The sequence below is a fragment of the Ovis aries genome, chromosome 13 (assembly GCF_016772045.2).
Source record: "Ovis aries strain OAR_USU_Benz2616 breed Rambouillet chromosome 13, ARS-UI_Ramb_v3.0, whole genome shotgun sequence".
Taxonomy (NCBI): Eukaryota; Metazoa; Chordata; class Mammalia; order Artiodactyla; family Bovidae; genus Ovis; species Ovis aries.
The window spans coordinates 42814718-42828856 of NC_056066.1; the positions used below are offsets into that span (position 1 = coordinate 42814718).

At 46.8% G+C, this 14139-nt stretch overlaps 1 long non-coding RNA gene across 1 annotated transcript in view; it reads left to right on the plus strand.

Annotated features, from left to right (window-relative positions):
- Positions 1-8825, plus strand: part of LOC132657634 (uncharacterized) — a 29264-nt gene extending 20439 nt beyond the window's left edge. Inside the window, exon 3 of the long non-coding RNA XR_009596082.1 lies at positions 8710-8825. This is a non-coding gene — a long non-coding RNA (uncharacterized LOC132657634). The remainder of the gene's footprint in view (positions 1-8709) is intronic.
- Positions 8826-14139: the final 5314 nt, after the last annotated feature.

Here is a 14139-nt window from a genome sequence, read left to right on the forward strand (position 1 = left end):
CTCTCACTCAGCGCTAGGCACTGAGATAAACATTTCCTACATATTTATTCATTTATTTATTTTTATTGAAGCATAACTGATTTACAGTACTGTGTTAGTTTCAGGAGTACAGCAAAGTGATTCAGTTACATATATATTTATATATGTAAATATATGTATTCAGATTCTTTTCCATTATAGGTTATTACAAGATACTGAATATAGGTCTCTGTTTTTTCATTAAAGTTCTTCCAAAGCCATGTTGTGTGGTTATTAACATATAGCACCTGCCCTGTGACGAAGGTATAGGAACTCTTCCCACCTAGGGATGAAGGAGCCGTATCTTCCCTGTCATCACACAGGTTGGAAGTGGAGACACAGGATCTGAGTTCAGGTCTGTCTGCCTCTGAGGCTTTGACTCGCTTTGTCCTCCATCCACTTTGGATAAGACAGGACTTACTTCCCTCCTCCGCTCCCCCTTCACAGTTTGCTGGGGGACAGCTTCCCCATTTAGAAACATCCTTTATATTCTCCCAGTGCTCGGGGTCAAGGGCACACCTCCTCATCTCTCCTCCATTCTTCCCAGCACAATAGCCCAGCTATTATTATCATCAGTATTAATTAGTTTCCTATTTAATGCGGGAACAGACTGGCAGTTGGGAGGTGTCCTCAGGTGATGGATCCCTGCCGGGGCTCCCTGCCCTTTAGAGAAGCTGATTCACAGACTGTCTCCTTATTACCAGGAAGGTTGGGGGAGGAACTATCCTATTTTTGGTTGCCACCAGTGTTTTTTATTTTGAAGACTATTTGAGTAATGGGTTTACTCAAACTCTCATTCCCAAGAGTTCTCTTCGGGATTTGTTGGTACCTGCGGAAGGAGTTTCTGAGCACTGTCTAAAAGAGAGAGAAGAGACGTAGATTATCTGAACCAACACTTAACCCCCAAGGATGTTTAAAAAACTTGGGAACGCTGCCTTTGGGAGATCTGAGGAGGAAGCCAGATAGGCCAGGTACCCTGATGGAGGCTCCAGCGGGGATCCTCCAATAGCAGGGGAAGGAGTTCGGTTTCTTCCTGGTGTGGTGTGTGCCAGCATGCAGAGTCGCTTCAGTCATGTCTGACTCTTTGCAATCCTATGGACTGTAGCCCACCAGGCTCCTCTGTCCATGGGGTTTTCCAGGCAAGAATACTGGAGTGGGTTGCCGTGCCCTTCTCCAGGCGTTCTTCCTGACCCAGAAATCAAAGCCTCATCTCCTGCATTGGCAGGCAGGGTCTTTACCACTAGTGCCACCTGGGAAGCCGTGGTGTGGTGGGATCAGTCAGATCAAGGTGTGCTCAGAGCCCAGGGTAGCTCTGAAATAGGAGTCATCCTTACGACCATCTGGAGAACTTCTAGGTTTCACCCACTACAGACTCTTATTTCAGAAGCTCTTGTGGGGTCCTGGCAGGTATGTTTTGGCAAAGGTCCTCGGGAAGATGGTTCACCAGCCACCACTGCCCAGAGGAGGCAGGCCCTGGGGTCTGTGGTCATTCACTGGCATCATGAGAGAGCCTGATCGTCTGGACTGAACAATTGTTATTACTCTCTCTGGGCCAGAAGCAGGGTCGGTACTCCTGGGACACAGAGGGAAAGTAGAGTCAGGGATGCCGAGGGGCATTGAGCCAAAGACAGTGAGAGGCAGTTGGCATGAATGGGGAGACCCAGGATTCGGGTGTTAAGGTTGGAACAATCTAGAAAGGAGACAGGTTCCCGAGGGATGCAGGTGATCTAGGGCCTTGAACACTTGACTCTGTGGGATGCCCCATCTGCCTTCCACTGCTCCCGACTTTGCTCTCAACTCCTGCCTGTTCAGCTGTGCTGGTTCCCTGCCCTGGTTCTGACATGATCCCCCAGACATGTCAGGGTCCAGACGCTGAAGGAAATCAATTCACTCTCTGTGCCCTAGTACTGTCATGGTAGATTGTCAATTTCCTGGGTGACTGGTACTTAAATGACTTACCTTCCCTTGTGGCCCCAGGCACCATCTCTGGCCACAGAGAAAGAAGATGGAGAAGGAGTCAGCCCAAGGGAGGGAGGTGGACCCGGAACTCTCCTGTGGGTGTGATGAATGACGTGAGTCTCTCTTGCTGGCAGAGTCAAGTTTTCCATTTAGCCCCAAGTGACCCGCCCCTCAGAAATGTAATTGTAAATAGATTCACTGCTGAGTTTGGAAAATGAGATAACCTGATGGCAAAGCTGTCTCCTCTGTTTGGGGCAGCCAGGGAACCAGGGTGTTGAAGGTTGTGGAGTGATGAAGTGCTGATCCCCAGGTTGGGCCCCTGCCCTTCCTGCTCAGGTACTGGCTCTGTCAGCTCCAACCTGGCCCCTCCTGGGGTCTGAAATGCCAAGGTTTGCAGACATCCTCCCCTATCCAGGCTCCCAGCCTGATGACATTTGGTCTCTAATTTATGGTCCGAGTGACTCTCTTTACTCCAAGAATGGCAAGTAATGTGTTCATTTGCTTAAACATAGAAGAAAAAACCAGGGGATTTAGTGTCAAGCTTGTTGTTGTTCAGTCGCTCAGTAGCGCCCAACTCTTTGCGACCCCATGGACTGTAGCACACCAGGCTTCCCTGTCCTTCACTGTCTCCTGGAGCTTGCTCAAACTCATGTCCATCAAGTTGGTAATGCCATCCAACCATCTCATCCTCTGTCGTCCCCTTTTGTTCCTGCCTTCAATCTTTCCCAGCATCAGGGTCTTTTCTAATGAGTGGGCTCTTCGCAGCAGGGGGCCAAAGTGTTGGCGCTTCAGCTTCAGCATCAATCCTTCCAAGGAATATGCAAGATTGATTTCCTTTACGGTTGACTTGTTTGATCTCTTCACAGTCCAAGGACCTCTCAAGAGTCTTCTCACAGCACCCACAGTTCAGCCTTCTTTAGCGTCAATAGATTTAACTAATTTGCCCTTCAATGTAGTTACACTCAGTGTCCTTCCATCAGCTGGGTGTGAATGTACAAGTTCCACATGCTCCTCCATGTCATCAAGCAGGCACATGTTCCCCAGGCTGATGAAGAAATAGCTCACTTTGCTTTCATCTGCATTTCCCTAGTTATGAGTTGACCACCTTCTTATACGCTGATTGGACAATTTTGCTGCTGCTTCTTTGAATCATTTGCTTATGTTCTCCGCCCAAGTTTTCTATTTCTATTGTCCTTTTGTCTTGATTTTAGGAATGCTTTCCCTTTTATGGCTTTAAGTCCTTTGCTAGATATCTGATATTTCTCTGGGTCTGTCCCTTGATTTTAATTTTCCATGTGGTCTCTTATTAGGAAGCAAGCATTTTAAATTCTGATGTCAAATTGATCAGTCTTTTCCCTTTTGGCTTTTGCGTTCTTGCGCCTTATTTATGAAGGTTTCTCATCCTCCTGGAGAGAGTCTCCCATATTTTTCTTGTAGTATTTTTAAGATGCTGCTTAATTGTCATTTTAACTGAGGTCTTTCTCTTTTTTGGGGAAATATTGTGAAATGGTGATTTAACTTAATTCCCTCCGAAACAAACAGCATGTGGTGCTATTGCCCATCAGGACTGCTTCTTCACCCTCCCCCATCCCGTGACCCTCCTGTGAAATGGTGTGTTCAGCGTGTTACTAAATTCCATGTCTACTTTGCTTTGTGTCTAGGCTGCATATTCTGTTCCTTTGATGTATTTGTTGACTCCTGTCTGGTAACGCTGAATCACAGTAAGTCCAGGATATTTGCAATCTTAGGACTGGCTGCATATCCTGCTCTTTACCAACACTTCCTTGGCTCTTTCTGTGCGCAGCAATTTTAGCATCAGCATTGATTTTGATGTTCTTTGCTTGTTTCCATTCCCTTCCCAGCTGGATTTTTCACCCTTTTCTATTTTTACCCCTCTCTTTATCGCTTTGTTTCCTTTGTCACCCACATTTCTCATTTGCCTCCGTTTTCTTTGAGGAGGTGAACAGAAGCCTGCAGGGGAAGTCAAGGAATCTGAGTTTTAACGTGAGTTCTGTCTCTAGTGAGGCGTGTGGCTTCAGGCAAGTGATGCCTCCTCTCTGGGTTTTAGTGTCCTTTTCTATAAAATGAGGGAGTGGATGAGACTAGTTCTGGTCTTTTTCCATAGAACAGCTCATTTCTTCCATGCGACTCAGCTCTGCTCATCAACATAGGACATAGCAAAGCCCCCATTTCTTTCTCTGCAGCCTCCCATTCCCACCTCTGTCCCCTGCCTGCACCTGCCTTCCCTCCAGGGATGGGAAGATGTGTGATGACAAGGTGCTTGGACTCCATATTTCCAGGCTGCTTCTCAGTAGAACAAAGAAAGGGGGCTTCTGGGGGTTGCCGTGGGGGAGGCTGAACTCTCCCAATGGGCTGCTCCAGCTCCCTTTCTCTGAGCTCTGCTTGAAAACACAGAGGGCCTCCCTGCCCAGCTCACCTGGGGAGGATTAGCTGACAGCTCGCTGCCCACGTGATCACTGCCTGTTGGCAGCAAGGCTTCCATCCTCAACCTTGCAAACTGGCAGGGCTGTGTTTGCCTTGGCCGGTTGCTGTGTTTGCATCTCAAAATGCAGTGGTCACAGTTAGAGAGTTAATGAGGCAATAGATGCTCTTCTGGGTAATTCAACTCTCAGTGAAGGTGAAGCATCAGCTCAGGCTGTCTACAACCTCGTTTGTCTGGAGGGAATGCTAGTGGGCCACCTGCTCCCGTGAGTGTTCTACTATCCTGGGGGAATTTGTGGTCCCTTCACCTGGGCAGCGACGTAAGTTCTCCAGACATTTGAGGAGGGGTGTGTGTGGCCGCTGTGGTGTTATAATTTCACCTCTGAAAATTTTAAAAAGTTTAACATTTTATATACAGTTTTAAAAGATTATATTCCACATTCAGTTACTACAAAATACTGGCTATGCTTGCTGTGCTGTGTGACACATCCTTGTAGCCCATCTTACGTGCCTAGCGTGTGTCTCCCATTCTCCCACCCCTCTGTTGCCTCTCCCTCACTCTCCCCACTGGTAACCACTAGTTTGTTCTCTATATCTGTGAATCTTCTTTTTTATTACGTTCACTGGTTTGTTGTATTTTTTTTTTAAGATTCCTCATATAAGGGATAGCATACGGTATCTGTCTTTGTCTCTCTTATTTCACTGAACATAATGCCCTCCAAGTCCATCCATGTTGCTACTTGCTCCATCGCTCAGTCATGTCTGAGTCTTTGCAACTCCATGGACTGTAGCCTGCCAGGCTCCTCTGTCCATGGAATTTTCTAGGCAACCACAGTGCAGTGGATTGCCATTTCCTACCCCATCATGTTGCTACAAATGGCATTGTTTCATTCTTTTTACGCTGAACAATATTCCATTGTATATACATACATAGTAGTAGTAGTAGTTTAGTCACTAAGTCATGTCCGACTCTTGCAACCCCATGGACAGTAGCCTACCAGGCTCCTCTGTCCATGGGATTCTCCAGGGCAAGAATACTGGAGTGGGTTGCCATTTCCTTATATATACACACACACACCACATCTTCTTCATCTACTGTGTTGGTGGACTTGGAGATTGACCCCAGAAGCAAGAAACAGTTTCAATCAAAGGTCGGATGTCCTATTGGGATAATTCCCTGCCACTGATCACTGGTGCCCATATGTACACAAGGGCATGGCCTCTGCCAAAATTCAACAACTTGCCAAGAGCATCCCCAGCCTGGTGGAGCCTCAGCTGCCACTGCTTGCGGGTAAGCTTCTCCCTTGGCAGTCTCACCATCCTTATCTCCTCACAGGCGTGTCTCCAAGAGCATTTGCCCGAACCTTCTGCATGCAGCTGTCTGTCTCAGGGTCTGTCTGGGGACCCTGACTTCAGACACGCCGAGGAAACACATGCTGCATCATCAGCCTGGGTACCAGCACCCTCCGTGGGGTTAGTTGCTCCCATGTCTCTACTTCCTTTATGTGGTGTCTGACTGAGAGCGCTCGTGCAGTGCTCATGGAATGAGTGATTGAAAACAAAGCATGGTGGATGGAGATGTTTGGAATTATGTTTGGGCACATGAAAAAAAAAAACCAAGAAAAATGGATAAAAAAAATCCCTTTAAAGGCAATTCCTGAGAAAGCATGGCAAAGAACTCTGGGGGAGGGAGTGTGTCAAGAGAGTACAATTTTTACTATATTGCCTGTTGGGCATGGTTATTATCTTTTCAGCAAAACGACTTCAGATTTGGCAGGTGGGCAGTGGGGACCAAGTGCTGTGAGCCTGTGACCTGAAGTGGGCTGTTGTTCCCAGCTCCTTGCTGACTCTCCCTGGGACCCACAGCCAGGTCAGGGCTGTTCTTGATTGAGTTGTGTCTTCATGCCATCCCCCTGCACCCTCCTCAGCCCTGTGCTCTGTTGACACTGGCCTTGAGCTTCTGGCTCAGGTCTGATCACTCCCTGGCATCCCTCCCGCTGGCTGGGTCTGCTGGCTGTGGGACATCATCCAGGGACTTTGCACTCAGCTTTTCTCCTCTTAAGAAATCTGTATGCCGGTCAGGAAGGAATAGTTAGAACTGGACATGAAACAACAGACTGGTTCCAAACAGGAAAAGGAGTACGTCAAGGCTGTATATTGTCACCTTGCTTATTTCAGAGTACATCATGAGAAACGCTGGGCTGGATGAAGTACAAGCTGGAATCCAGATTGCTGAGAGAAATATCAATACCCTCAGATATGCAGTTGACACCACCCTTATGGCAGAAAGTGAAGAACTAAAGAGCCTCTTGATGAAAGTGAAAGAGGAGAGTGAAAAATTGTCTTAAAACTCAACATTCAGAAAACTAAGATCATGGCATCTGGTCCCATCACTTCATGGCAAATAGATGGGGAACAGTGGAAACAGTGGCCGACTTTATTTTTTTGGGCTCCAAAATCACTGCAGATGGTGATTGCAGCCATGAAATTAAAAGATGCTTACTCCTTGGAAGAAAGCACTCCTTGGAGAATGCTTACTCCTTGGACCAACCTAGACAGCGTATTACAAATCTGAGACATTACTTTGCCAGCAAAGGTCTGTCTCATCAAGGCTATGGTTTTTCTAGTGGTCATGTATGGATGTGAGTTGGACTATAAAGAAGGCTTTATGCTGAAGAATTGATGCCTTTGAACTGTGATGTTGAATAAGACTCTTGAGAGTCCCTTGGACTGCAAGGAGATCCAACCAGTCCATCCTAAAGGAGATCAGTCCTGAGTGTTCATTGGAAGGATTGATGCTGAAGCTGAAACTCCAATCCTTTGGCCACCTGATGCGAAGAGCTGACTCATTTGAAAAGACCCTGATGATGGGAAAGATTGAAGGCAGGAGGAGAAGGGGATGACATACATGAGATGGATGGATGGCATCACTGACTCAATGGAGATGAGTTTGAGTAAACTCTGGGAGTTGGTGATGGACAGGGAGGCCTGGTGTGCTGCAGTCCATGGGGTTACAAAGAGTCAGACAGGATGGAGTGACTGAACTGAACTGAACTTTCTTCTCTCAACCTTGAGGCCACCCTCAGGGGCTGCTTGAAGAACCAGTTTGTGGTGAGCTCATGACATCTCCAAGGCCAGGAAGCTGGCCTAGAAGCGAAGAGTAATCATTCCTGGGATTTTGCAACTTCTGTTGACCTTCTCCATGGTCACAAGGCATTCCACTTTTTGCTAGACTTTTTGTTCCTTCCCTCACTCGGGCTCTTTTCTGGTACAATTGTTGTCCAATGCTTGGATTGGAATGTCCCAGGGAGACGATAAGTAATAAATTAACATATTCTGAGTGCTGTTGGTATGATAAGCTAAGATTTAGGCTATATACATCCCAACACCTCTAGGGTGTGCTGCCCAGGGAGGATACCTAACTTGCCCCGTTTACCGCAGGTGGAGGAAAGTTTCAGGAGGTTGCCCGAGGTGACCGCGAGTCAGGGCTGGGCATTGAGCCCAACAGCCAGGCTCTGCAGTCCACTTTCTGGGGGACCCTTGATGGCTCCATCATTCTGGGTGTGCCAAGTCACCTTAGTCGTGTCCAACTCTCTGGGGCCCCACGGACTGTAGACCGCCAGGCTCCTCTGTCCATGGGATTCTCCAGGTGAGAATACTGGAGTGGGTTGCCATGCTCTCCTGCAGGGGATCTCCCTGACCTAGGGATCGAACCTGCATTTCTTACGCCTCCTGCATTGCCAGGCGGGTTCTTACCACTAGCCTGGCCTTCTGGATAGTGTAATATTTTTCAAAGCGCACCAGGTCACCTGGGTTATAATCTCAGTTCTGCTCTGTACTTTCTGGGTGAGCTCCAGAGAATCACCCAGCTCCCTTGGGCCTTAGTGAAACAAGGCAGCTTGTCTTGGAGATTCCCACTGGCTGGGGGATTCTAAAATCCCTTTTCTTCCCCCCACCAGTTCAATTGTCTTCTCCCATCCCATCTTCTCATTCTTGACATAGAAAAGTGAAAATGAAAGTGTTAGTTGCTCAGTCATGTCCAGCTCTTTGAGACCCCTGTAGCCTGCCAGACTCTTTAGTCCATGGAATTCTCCAGGCAAGAATACTAGAGTGGGTAACCATTCCCTTCTCCAGGGAATCTTCCTGACCCAGGGATTGAACCCTGGTCTCTACATTGTAGGCAGATTTACCATCTGAGACACTTGGAAAGCCTATAGAACACTGGTGGTATTTGGGGAGAAAGGATAGTTTCCTGGTGCAAAGAAAACTTCAATGTCTACTTCCTTTCAGGATGAGGTGATCAGTTGGTTTGCCACTGGTGCCGACTCTTTAAATATGCTTATTACTGGTATGAGCACCTTGATCAGCAAAGAAACCCTGTGGGTCCAGCAAGCATAAGAAGGCAGGTTGGTAAGTGTTATTCTCTCATGAGCTGTGAGAACTAATAGGGAACTTGATACCATTTAACAGCCTCTCCAAGGTCAAGACAGTTAATTGCTGCTGTTTTGATTTCTTCCTGGTGTTGGGGAATGTTAACTGATTAGCATCTGCTACTCTAAGTCTTTGTACCACGCTTAGAATTTCCTTTAAGGGGCAATCAAAAAAAGATCTCCACGTGCTGGCCGTGGAATGCAGTTTAGCCACCAGCTTGGCCAGTGATGGCAGTGTGGCATCCTTCTCAGGGGCCTGTGGCCTAGCTTTGGCCTGAGACCTTGTTTTCCCTCAAGAGGTACATATCTTATGGGTAACATTCCAAGGTGGTATGCATGAGTTTTCCCCACAGGTGTGGGGTTATATAACTCTTAATAGAGAAACTGTTATTAAGAGCAGGTTTGCTTAGAGCAAGCAGGAGAGTTTCTCATTTTCTCATTTCTCTTTTTGGCAAAAGTGCTAAAAAATATCCAGTATTGGGACCACTCTAGTGGTCCAGCAGGTAAGACTTTGCACTCCCACTGCAGGGGGCATGAGTTCAATCCCTGGTTGGGGAACTAAGATCCTGCGTGTTGAGTGGTATGGCTAGAAACAACAACAGGAAATATCCAAGATCCAATATCTTTACTCCCTTTCCATCTTCTTTTAAATCCACTCCCGTGGAGCTTTCTCCTCCTTAACCCCATGAAATCCTTCTTCTCAAGGGACCTCCATGCTGTCAGATCATGTGGTCCGTTCTCTCTCCTGTTTGGCTTGACTGTCAGCTCCTTTTACCTTCTGAGGGCCTGGAGGGACTTCCCACACACAGGGGGTGTGCACTGAGCTTGGAGGATTCACCACCTTGGCAGCAAGAGGAATCAGCCTGCTGTTTGTGGAGAGACGTTAGTCCACCCTGAAGATGGCTTGCTGTGATTACAGCCAGAGAAACGGTCTTGGGAAAGAGCGGTGAGACCACCAGTACATTTGGCGAGAGGGTGCAGGACACCCTGGCCAGGGCCTACTGCCTCTTCCAACAGTGTTATGCAAAGGTGAGCCTTTTCCAGTTCTCGAGTCTGAGTCGCCAGTCTGGCCCTAACCACTGATCCCTGGCAAGTATACCAACATTAATACACACCTCAGGATATATGGCAAGTTGAGTGAGGCCCATAGGCCCTCATTATGTGTGTACTCAGTTGCTCAGTCATGTGTGACTCTTCCCGACCCCATGGACTGTAGCCCACAAGGCTCTTCTGTCCACGGGATTCTTCAGGCAAGAATACTGGAGTGGGTAGCCCAGGGATTGAATGCTTGCATCTTCTGCATGGGGAGGTGGGTTCTTTATCACTGTGCCACCTGGGGAGTCCCCTTATCTTGGTAATGTTTTTAAATCCAGAAAATAAAGTAAAAATACACAGGACTGCAGAAGACAAACACTATTGAAACTCAGTTCTATTGGTTTCTTGTTGCTGCTGTAACCAATTAACATGAACTCGACGGCTTAGAACAACACAGATTTATCTCAGCGTTGGGGAGGACAGACACCCAGCAAGGCTGCAACTTTTCTGGAGCTCCTAGGGGAGAACGTTCCCTAGATGTTTCTAGTTGTTGGAAGTCGCCTGCCCTCCGGGGCTCCTGGCTCCTTCCTCTGTCTTGAAAGCCGGCAGTTCCCCTGCTTCCATCTTTGCTTCCATCTTTGTTGTCACATGGCCCCTCTGGTTCTGCTCTCTGTTGTCCTCTGATGAGGAGGCTCGTGATTATATGGGGACCACCTGAATAATCCAGGACAATCTTCCCATCGCAAGATCCTTAGCTTACACCTCCAAAGTCTTTTGTTAAAAATTTTATTTTATTTCTTTATTTGGCTGCACCAGGTCTTAGTTGTGGCATGCAGAACCTAGTTCTCTGATCAGGGATTGAACCCAGATCGCCTGCACTGAGAGCGTGGAGTCTTAACCACTGGACCATCAGGGAATCCCCCTCTCACGCTCCCTTTAAAAAAATTATTTAACTCTGGGCCATATTTAAAGTCTTTATTGAATTTGTTACAATACTGCTTCTGTTTTACATTTTGGTTTTTTGGTCCTGAGGCATGTGGGATCTTAGCTCCCTGACCAGGGATCAAACCTGCACCCCCTGCATTGAAAGGTGAAGTCTTAACCACTGGACCCCCCAGGGAAGTCCCTTCCAAGTCCTTTTTTTTTTTTTTTAACGTATATGAGGAAACATCTTGTAGGTTTCTGGGATGAGGAAGTGGACATTTTGGAGAGGCCATTTTCTTATTGCAGGTGGATTCTTTACCAACTGAGCTATCATGGAAGCCCTGTGTCTCCTTAGTAGTTAACAAAGTATCTTCATTATCTCATAATCCACAGGCGTCTTTGTTGTTGTTTAGTCACTAAGACATGTCTGACTCTTTAAAACCCCATGGAGTGTAGTCCATCAGTCTCCTCTGTCCAAGGCAAGAGTAGTGTAGTGGGTTGCCATTTCCTTTTCCAGGGAGAAGGAATTTCCAATCCAAGGATTGAATCTGTGTCTCCTGCATTGGCAGGCAGGTTCTTTATGGACTGAGCCACCCTGAGATTTGTCATCATATTCTCTGTTTTCAGTGACATATTCCTGAGGGGCAGAGAAGAATACTGTGCTTGATGGTTTGTGGAATTTCCCAAAGCCTAATGGGGAGCCGGGCGGTCTGAGTGGATCACTGTTAACTGGCCAGCCCTCCCCGGCTGTTATCTGACCAGGCAGCAAAGATGGGACGGATGGGCATCCTGAAGTCCCATCACCTCTGCCAGCCTTGCCTGTGGGGCCCACGGGGAAACCCAGGTCTTGTCAGTTTCCTTGTCTGTGGAATAAGCTGGTTGACAGGAGTTTGAAAGTGTCTCTGTTTTCCTCAAACGCTTGTCTGCTATTTATGGTCACAATCCTGGGCTCATGCAATATCTCGACCACACACCAGGGGGAAGCATTGGCTAAAGTGTTGAGAAGTCCACATTGGCTAGACTCTAGGTGGCAAGTTTATTTTGGTTTGTTTGAGCAAATATTGGTGATGAGGATCGCAGCAGAGTGAAGGCTGTTTATCTCTTTAGAGTATGAGAGTTGCTTAATGTCATAGTTTGTTTGGACTGGAGTCTCCCTTAACCTTCGCAGAGGGGCACGTGAGTTGGAGGACAGGCGGAGATGGGGGTGAGGCGGAGAGGGGGCTTTCACCAACCTTTTAACCCTAGAAGGGACGATGCAGAACTTTTCTTTGCAAAGTAGGGCAGGATCACTTTCCTTGTGTCTGATTCAACTCCTTCTGCCTGAAATAAGCTCTTCTGATCTTGTCTCAAGTGGGAACGAGTAACAGGAGACCGTGTAAGAAAACCTCCAACATTTAAAGTGATCTGCTGTCAATGCATCATCTTTGTTTATTACAGGATGAGCATCTTCAATTTACTCAAACTCTTCTTTCCTCCCAGGATGCTCTGAGTTCTGCCTGTGACTATGGAGCGACAGTTTGTGAATAGGGATTCTGACCATGAATCTAAGGTAGTGCACGATAGATGAGGGGGTCTCATTAAGGAATACTTAGAATCATGCATATCCACTGGAAGAGCTCAAAGGTTTGGAAATATCTGTTGTCTTCACTTGTAGGGCACGAAGGGCACGCTCATCCTACAAGCTCCGGGGGGAGAATCCCTCCTACCTCTTGCAGCTTCTGCTGGGTCCAGGGGTTCTTGGGCCTGGATCCCTGATCCCCAGGGACTGCCTCTTGCTGCATCACTCTGGTCTCTGCCCACATCTTCTTGCAGCCTCCTCTTCTCTCTGTATCTTCTTTTCTGTCCCTTAGAAGGACACCTAGGGCTTCCCTGGGGGCTCAGTCGGTAAGGAATCTGCTTGCAACACAGGAGACCTGGGTTCGATCCCTGGGTTGGGGAGAGCCCCTGGAGAAAGAAATGGCTGCCCACTCCAGTATTCTTGCCTGGGAAATCCAAGGACAGGGAAGCCTGGTGGGCTATCGTCCATGGGACTGAAAAAAAGTTGGACAGGATTGAGTGATTAAAACATATCCTTAGATTTGTGGATCACCTGGATAATGAAGGACGATCTCATCTCAAGATCCTTAACTTAATTACACCTGCAGAGACCTTTTCCCGAAATATGCCATTTGTAGGGTGGGCGTATCTTTTGGGGCCACCCATTCAATCCACTCTAAGACCTCTTCACTTTTCAGCATGGAGCTCTGTGTTATGTCCTCTATGAAGACTTTTTTTCCCAAGTTTTTTTTTTTTTTTTTAAAAATTTCATCCATTTTTCAAACTTTTCATTGAATTTGTTACATCCCCTGAACTGGAAGGTGAAGTCTTAGTCTTCACCTTTTTCACAAACCTCATGGACTATAGCCCATCAAGCTTCCCTATCCATGGATTTCCCAGGCAAGAATACTGGAGTGGGTTGCCATTTCCTTCTCCAGAGGATCTTCCTGACCCAGGTCACCAGGAAAGTTCTCTCTGAAGAATTCATATGCATTTTTATGTAAGAAGACAGATTTATAGTCATGACTGATGATATTAAATAGCTCCACGATGAATGCCCTGCAAAGCTGGATGTTGCAGAGGTTACTGATGCTCTGCCTTGTGTACTGTCATTCCTCAAATCTAAGATATAGACAGTTGTATGATGCACTAAGACATTCTACCTAAGAAAGAAAAAATTCTGTTCATTAGACAATGGCATACTATCAATTTTAAGATACACTTTGGTTTTATTTTATGTGAAGGAGTGTGCAGCTAATGAAATGCAGCATAGCCTAGAAAAAGTCAATGTGAATCATGAAAGTATTAAAAGTTTAGTATAAAGAATTTCTAAAGTGACAGTGGTTGTTTTGCAAGAAGAGACTCTTCAGAGTAGATATATTCAGTATTGGGCTTCTAAGATAGCACTAGTGGTAAAGAACCCACTTGCCAGTGCAGGAGATGGAAGAGACAAGGGTTGTTGGGTCTCTGGATTGGGAAAATCCCCTGGAAGGAGGGCATGGCAACCCACTTCAGTATTCTTGCCTGGAGAATCCCGTGGACAGAGGAGCCTGGTGGGCTACAGTCCATGGGGTCACAAAGAGTTGGACATCACTAAGCGACTAAGGACAGCACAAAACACAGGGGCTTCAAGATCCAGCAACAATTATTCCTATGTTTTTTTTTTGCAAAGAAAGTTTTTAGATCCAGGGCAAGATTCAAGGGTATAATCCTATAAATTGCAAAACTCTTAGGCTTGTTTATGTGCATGACCAAAAAAAATTATGAACAGTGTTTTGGACGTAGGAGAGACTCA